The sequence below is a fragment of the Arachis stenosperma genome, chromosome 1 (genome assembly GCF_014773155.1).
Source record: "Arachis stenosperma cultivar V10309 chromosome 1, arast.V10309.gnm1.PFL2, whole genome shotgun sequence".
Lineage (NCBI taxonomy): Eukaryota > Viridiplantae > Streptophyta > Magnoliopsida > Fabales > Fabaceae > Arachis > Arachis stenosperma.
Window position 1 is genome coordinate 95,321,307 of NC_080377.1, and position 7,478 is coordinate 95,328,784.

Genomic DNA, 7,478 nt, shown 5'->3' on the forward strand with positions numbered 1-7,478 from the left:
TGTATCAACATGTTTCAGCTCCATGACTCCCTTAGTGTTGTGTCTCTCTGAAGCATAGTAGTACTCATTCTCAGCCACTGTCTCAATCACTTCAATGGCTTCTTCCACAGTCTTTTTCCTATTCAATGAACCCCCTGATGAATGGTCTACAGCCTTCCTTGATTCATAAGAAAGTCCATCATAGAAAATATGCAATTGCACCCAGTCATGGAACATGTCTGGTGGGCATTTCCTTGTCAAATCCTTGAACCTCTCCCATGCCTCATAGAGAGTTTCACCATCTTGTTGTCTAAAAGTCTGAACCTCAGATCGAAGCCTATTGACCTTTTGTGGGGGGTAGAAATGCGCCAGAAACTTGCTTTCCACCTCATCCCAGGTTGTTAGGCTCCCCCTTGGGAATGATTCCAGCCACTTAGCTGCCTTGTCCCTAAGTGAAAATGGGAACAAGAGCAGTTTATAGGCATCTTCCTGGACTCCATTGGACTTCACAGTGTCGCAAATTCTCAGGAATTTTGTGAGATGTTGGTTTGGATCTTCATTAGCACTTCCGGCAAAAATTCCTTCCGGCAAGTGCACCGGTTATCGTCAAGTAAAAACTCACAATAGAGTGAGGTCGAATCCCACAAGGATTGGTTGAGTGAGCAATTCGGATTAGAAGTGTGTTCTAGTTGAGCGGAATCAAGATTTAGATGAGAATTGCGGAATGTAAAATTGGCAGGAAACGTAAATGGCAAGAAATTGAAATTGCGGAATCTTAAATTGCATGAATTAAAGAGCGAGAAGCTAAATTGCTGAAATTAAAAAGGGATCGGGGTGATTGCATGAATTTAATTGCAGAATGTAAAGAGAAGTGGTAGATCAGAAATGGGGAATTCATTGGGTTTCAGGAGATATTGAGATCTCCGAATCAAAACATTTTTTATCCCTTCCCCAACCAATGCATTCATTGAATTTTTCTTGGCAATCTTATATGATTGGATCCCAATCCCTTGGCTCACCAATTCTCTCTAAAAACAAACAAATTCCCAATCCCTTGGTTTAAATGTTCATAAGAAGAGATGATGCTCGATCACTGATTATACCACACAGTTTCATGAACCACAATTTGGTAGGATTACATGTCACAATATCCATCCAAACCCCAATCCAATTCACTGTGAGAAAGCTTCTCTAGCATGAATCCTCCATTCCTTTCCCAAGGTTCCGAAGGATTCCAATTATGGATAGTTTCTTTCCCAAGACAACTAACCAATGGAATTAGATCGAGAAGCTTTCTAACAAAATTCAAGAGAAAAGATTGAAGAAGAAGATAAAGACTATTATTGATTCATTGAATTACAATAGAGCTCCCTAACCCAATGAAAGGGGTTTAGTGAGTCATAGCTCTGAATTCAATTACAAAAAGTATGAAAACTAGAAAAATGATCCAAAAGTCTCTCCGTCCCTAACTAACTTAAATTCTATCCTATTTATACACTTTCTAAATTGAGCTTCTGTTGTGTTTCTTGGGCTTTGAGGCCTTTCCCTGATTTCCTTTTGCTTTGGGTTTATGATCCATAATCTTGATGAGGCTGCTGATCCAATTCTGTAACATTCATTGAGCCAACTTAGTGATAATCAAGTAATGACACATGACTCAACAAATTGAAATTCCAGACTCATCAATTCTTCAGGCCCAATCCCATAAACCATGATATTCAATTGGGTTTCATACCAGAGTACGTTTAAGTTAATGTTTGTGCTCAAATGCTAACTTAAACTGCAATATCTTTGGCCCAGAAACCTTTTCAAATAGTGGCGTTTAAGTTGCAGTTTAAGCTTAAACTGCAACTTAAACGTTGGACACTCCTGGAGGTGGTATAATTCAAGCACGTTTAAGCTTCAGTTTAAGGTTAAACTAAAGCTTAAACGTGGAAATGGAAGAAAGCAACCATGGAGGGTAAAATAGTCGAACACGTTTAAGCTTTAGTTTAAGGTTAAACTGAAGCTTAAACGTGGAAATGGAAGAAGGCAACCCTGGAGTGTGGAATGGTCGAACACGTTTAAGCTTCAGTTTAAGGTTAAACTGAAGCTTAAACGTGGAAATGAAGAAAGCAACCCTGGAGGAGAATGGTCGAACACGTTTAAGCTTCAGTTTAAGGTTAAACTGAAGCTTAAACGTGGAAATGAAGAAAGCAACCCTGGAGTGTGGATTTTGGTCGAACACGTTTAAGCTCCAGTTTAAGGTTAAACTGGAGCTTAAACGTGGAAATGGCTCCCTGGTGCATTTCACATTTCTGGCGTTTAACTTCCAGTTTGTTTGTTTTACCATCAATATTCTGTCTGTGTTGGAGGGGCTATAATCAATGGCTTTCCCCTAACATAGCTCAGATATCCATAAGGTTGCCCAGGTTGGGACACTGCATTGGCATAGAATTCTCTAACCAAACTTTCCACCACCTTCCTTGGTGGGTTTCATAAGAGTGCCCATCCTCTGTTGTTGATTTCCCGATTGATCTCGGGGTGCTCATTCCTACCAAGTTGGAAGCCAACTTCTGGAATGATTTACCTCTCACTCACCCAACCATAAAATTGGTTTTGGTTGAATGATGAGAGGAACTTGTATTCATTGTAGCTTGAGGAGGATCCTGAAGTTGGTTCCTTGGTCTTTCTCTTCTTTGATGATGATGCTCTTGGTGGTGCCATTGGGTGAGAAGTGTGAAATGGTGAAGAGCTTGGAAGAAGGGTAAAGAAAAGAATAGAGAGCAAAGCAAGGGTTTGCTCCACAACACCAAACTTAGGACTTGATTGTCCCTAATCAAGTAGAAGAAAAGAGAAAGAGAAGATGGTTCTTTCGCATGTGAGACTAGGTGGGGTGGAAGAGTGAAGAGTGGTGGGAAGTGTTTGGCTTTTATAGTGGTGAGAAGTGCAGGCTCGAAGGGAGGGTTGTGGTGGGATTTAAAAGCAATTTATCTTTTTCCACTTGGGAAGTGGCGCCTAGCGTGGGAAGAGGCACCAACCCTTCTTTTCTTTTGATTCTCTGCATGTGTTAAGTTCAAAAGTTCAAGTACACTTTGACTTCCTTTTTGATGAGATATCAATCATGTGGGTCCCCATCATCTCTCCTGGAAGTGAAAACCAAAACACCATTAGTGGAAATAACCTCTTTATATTCCTTTTCATAACATATAATTGAAATGCATTTAATGAGTGTCCCTTGGGACACCAAACTTAATTTCCTTGCATCTAATAAATTGGGTTTATCATCTGATATTTAATCTGTTCATAGAGGTAAAATAAATTCATTTCTTTTACATTCTTTAACTCCTTCTGAACACATTAAAGTGACCTTGTATGCATAGCCAATTTACTTAATGCATTAAGATTAAGAACATGCTGGGCTCGCTATGTGGACATCATATGGTGGTGGCCACACCAAACTTAATCTCTGGGCTTACTCTCAAAATTAATTCATTCAAAGGGTTGTAAGCCTAGATTAAGTGGGTTAGTGGCCACACCAAACTTAGCTTTTTAGCTAGTTCCCTGCCCAATCACTCATCATCAATAAGTGTGTTCATCAATTTGCATTTTCAGAAAAAGAAAACAAGGAAAGGAAAACAAATTGAAGAATCACTATCAAACATGGACTGACATTTAAACTACCTAATCTATCACTTACAATCTACTCTTAGAAAGAAAGATGAACAAAAGTATTAAACTGGAACTTAAACTATCTAAATTGGCAATTTTAAAGCTACTTCTAGAAAGCAAGAGATCAAAATGATATAGAGTGTTGGGGTGCCTCCCAACTAGCGCTTCTTTATCATCACTAGCTTGACGTTCTTCCCTCTTCAACTGAGGTGGTAGCTCACTCTCTGCTCATCCAGTGAGCCTCCCAAGTAGTGCTTGAGTCTATGTCCATTCACAGTAAAAGTTCTCTGTGTTTTATCCTTCATGAGCTCTACATGACCATAGGGGGAGACCTTGAGGATGGTGAAGGGTCCAGACCATCGAGACTTAAGCTTCGGTGGGAAGAACTTTAGCCTCGAGTTGTATAGCAACACTTTTTGACCTTCTGTGAACTCTCTCCTTGCTATCTTTTGGTCATGCCATTTCTTTGTGTTTTCCTTGTACATTTTGGCATTCTCATAAGCGTGGTTTCTGAATTCTTCCAGCTTATTGAGTTATAGCAGCCTCCTTTCCCCAGCAGCTTGGTTGTCAAAATTCAGCATCTTTAGAGCCCAGAATGCTCTGTGTTCAGGCTCTACTGGCAAGTGACAAGCCTTCCCAAACACCAGTTGGAAAGGTGACATACCAATGGGCATTTTGAAGGCTGTCCTATAGGCCCATAGTGCGTCATCCAGCCTCTTAGACCATTCCTTCCGTGAGTTACCAATAGTCCTTTCAAGAATTCTTTTGAGTTCTCTATTTGAGATCTCAACTTGCCCGTTGGTCTACGGATGGTAAGAGGTTACTACCCTATGCTTGACTCCATACTTCAGTAGGAGTGCTTCGAGTTGCTTATTGCAGAAGTGTGTCCCTCCATCACTAATAAGAGCTCTATGAACTCCAAATCGGCTGAAGATATTCTTCTTTAAGAAGCTTATCACAACCTTGTTGTCATTGGTTAGTGTGGCTATGGCTTCCACCCACTTTGACACGTAGTCTACAACCACCAAAATATCGTTGTTTGAGTAGGAGGATGGGAATTGCCCCATAAAGTCAGTCCCCCACACATCAAACAATTTTAGCTCTATGATGAATCTTTGTGGCATTTCATTCTTTTTAGATAGATTGCCAGCCTTTTGCCATTCATTGCACCTTGATACCAGCTCTTTTGCATCTTTGAATATTGTTGGCCAAAAGAATCCACATTAGAGCACCTTGTCTACAGTTCTTTCTCCACTGAAATGGCCTCCATATGCAAATCCATGGCATTGCCACAACACATCTTGTCCTTCCTCTTGTGAGATACACCTCCTCAAGATTCCATCAACACCCTTTTTGAACAAGTAGGGCTCATCCCAAATATAGTGTTTAGCATCATTGATTAGTTTCCTCTTCATGTTCTTGTTGATGTTGGTGGGTAGCTCCCCAATAGCTTTGAAGTTAGCTATATCAGCAAACCAAGGGCTTTCTTGAATCATCATCAACTACTCATCAGGGAAGCTTTCGTTCACTTTAAATTGATGTGCTTCATCCTCTTCATGTGGGATTTTTGATAGGTGATCGGCTACTTTGTTCTCTGCCCCATTTCTATCTTTTATCTCTATGTTGAACTCTTGAAGTAGCAAGACCCATCTTATCAACCTAGGCTTGGATTCCTGCTTGGTCAGCAAATATTTGAGGGCTACATGATCAGTGAAAATAGTAACTTTAGAGCCAATAAGATATGATATGAATTTATCAAATTCAAAAACTATGGCAAGAAGTTCCTTCTCTGTAGTGGTGTAATTTTTTTATTTTCATTAAGGACTTTGCTGGCATAGTATATGACATGCACCATGTTATCTTTCTTCTGTCCCAACACTACCCCAATTGCAAAGTCTACTGCATCACATATCAGTTCAAAAGGCAAATTCTAATCAGGTGGGGTAATGATGGGAGCTGAGGAAAGCTTCTTTTTCAAGTTCTCAAAAGCCATCATGCATTCTTGATCAAATATGAAAGGTATATCAGAAGCAAGTAGATTACTTAAAGGCTTAGCAACTTTTGAGAAATCTTTGATAAATATTCTATAAAAACCAGCATGTCCGAAAAAGTTTCTAACTGCCTTAACATTGCAATATGGGGGTAATTTCTCAATTACCTCCACTTTAGCCCTGTTTACCTCAATGCCCTTTTTGGAGACTTTATGTCCAAGAACCACCCCTTCAGTGACCATGAAATAGAACTTTTTCCAGTTTAGAACCAGGTTGGTTTCTTGACATCTCCTCAACACTAAAGCAAGGTGGTGTAAACACTTAGAATATGAATCACCAAATACAGAGAAGTCATCCATGAACATTTCTATGAATCTTTCAGCCATGTCTGAAAATATGGAGAGCATGCACCTTTGGAATGTTGCAGGTGCATTGCACAATCCAAAGGGCATTTTCCTATAAGCAAAAACACCATAAGGACAAGTAAAGGAAGTCTTCTCTTGGTCTTTGGGATCGACTATAATATGATTGTATCCCGAATAACCGTCCAAGAAGCAGTAGTACTCATGTTCTGCAAGTCTTTCTAGCATTTGGTCCATGAAAGGTAAGGGGAAATGATCCTTCCTGGTGGCTTCATTGAGCTTTCTATAATCGATGCACATGAGCCAGCCAGTCACTGTTCTTGTTGGTATTAATTCATTCTTCTCATTAGGTACAACAGTAATCCCTCCCTTTTTAGGAACTACTTGGACAGGGCTCATCCAAGGGTTGTCTGAGATGGGGGTAGATCACCCCTGCTTGCCATAGTTTCAAAACCTCTTTTTAGACTACTTCATTCATTGTTGAATTTAGCCTTCTCTGTTGTTTCCTTTAAATCTGCAAGTGTCCATCCTATAGCATCCTTGTGTTGTTTCAGCACTTGGATTAGCTCTTCTTCTTGTTGTTCATTCAAACTTGAATTAATGATCACCGGGTATGTGTTATTGTTACCCAAGCAAGCATATTTCAAGTTTGGAAGCAGAGTTTTCAGCTCCAACTTTGGTGCCTCCATTTCCAATTTCTTTGTCTTGTCCTGCATGATTGGTTCTTTCATAGTCTCTAGTGGTAACTCACCACTTGAGGTAAGTTGATCTTGCTTTTTGATCTTTTCACATTGTTCTTCCTCAAGGACTCCTTGAACTAGGGTCTCAATTGTGTCCACCATCATGCATTCACCAATGGATTCCTTGGAGTAGCTCATTGCCTTGAAGACATTGAAGACCATCTTCTCTTCATGTAATCTCAAGACTAACTCCCCTTTTTGAACATCAAGTATGGCTCCAACAGTAGCTAGGAATGGCCTTCCTAGAAAGATTGATGTGTTGGCTTCTTCCTCCATATCAAGCACAAAAAAATCAGTTGGAAAGATAAACTCCCCCACTTTTACCAATAGATCTTTGATGAGCAGATAATTTATACGCTTTTTGGCATTATTTTTACATAGTTTTTAGTATGTTTTAGTTACTTTTTATTACATTTTTATTAGTTTTTATGAAAAAATCACATTTTTGGACTTTACTATGAGTTTGTGTGTTTTTCTATAATTTCAGGTATAATCTGGCTGAAATTGAGGGATGATGAGCGGATAATTTATACGCTTTTTGGCATTGTTTTTAGATAGTTTTTAGTAGGATCCAGCTACTTTTAGGGATGTTTTCATTAATTTTTATGATAAATTCACATTTCTGGACTTTACTATGAGTTTGTGTTTTTTTCTGGGATTTCAGGTATTTTCTAGCTGAAATTGAGGGACCTGAGCAAAACTCTGATAAAAAGGCTAACAAAGGACTGCTGATGCTGTTGGATTTTGACCTCCCT

General features: G+C 39.5%; 1 non-coding gene across 1 annotated transcript; it reads left to right on the forward strand.

Annotated features, from left to right (window-relative positions):
• The first annotated feature begins 214 nt into the window (after nt 1–214).
• Nucleotides 215–318, forward strand: LOC130956871 (small nucleolar RNA R71). Its single transcript, XR_009077221.1, has one exon. It is a non-coding gene; the product is annotated as a small nucleolar RNA R71 (small nucleolar RNA).
• The last annotated feature ends 7,160 nt before the right edge of the window (nt 319–7,478 follow it).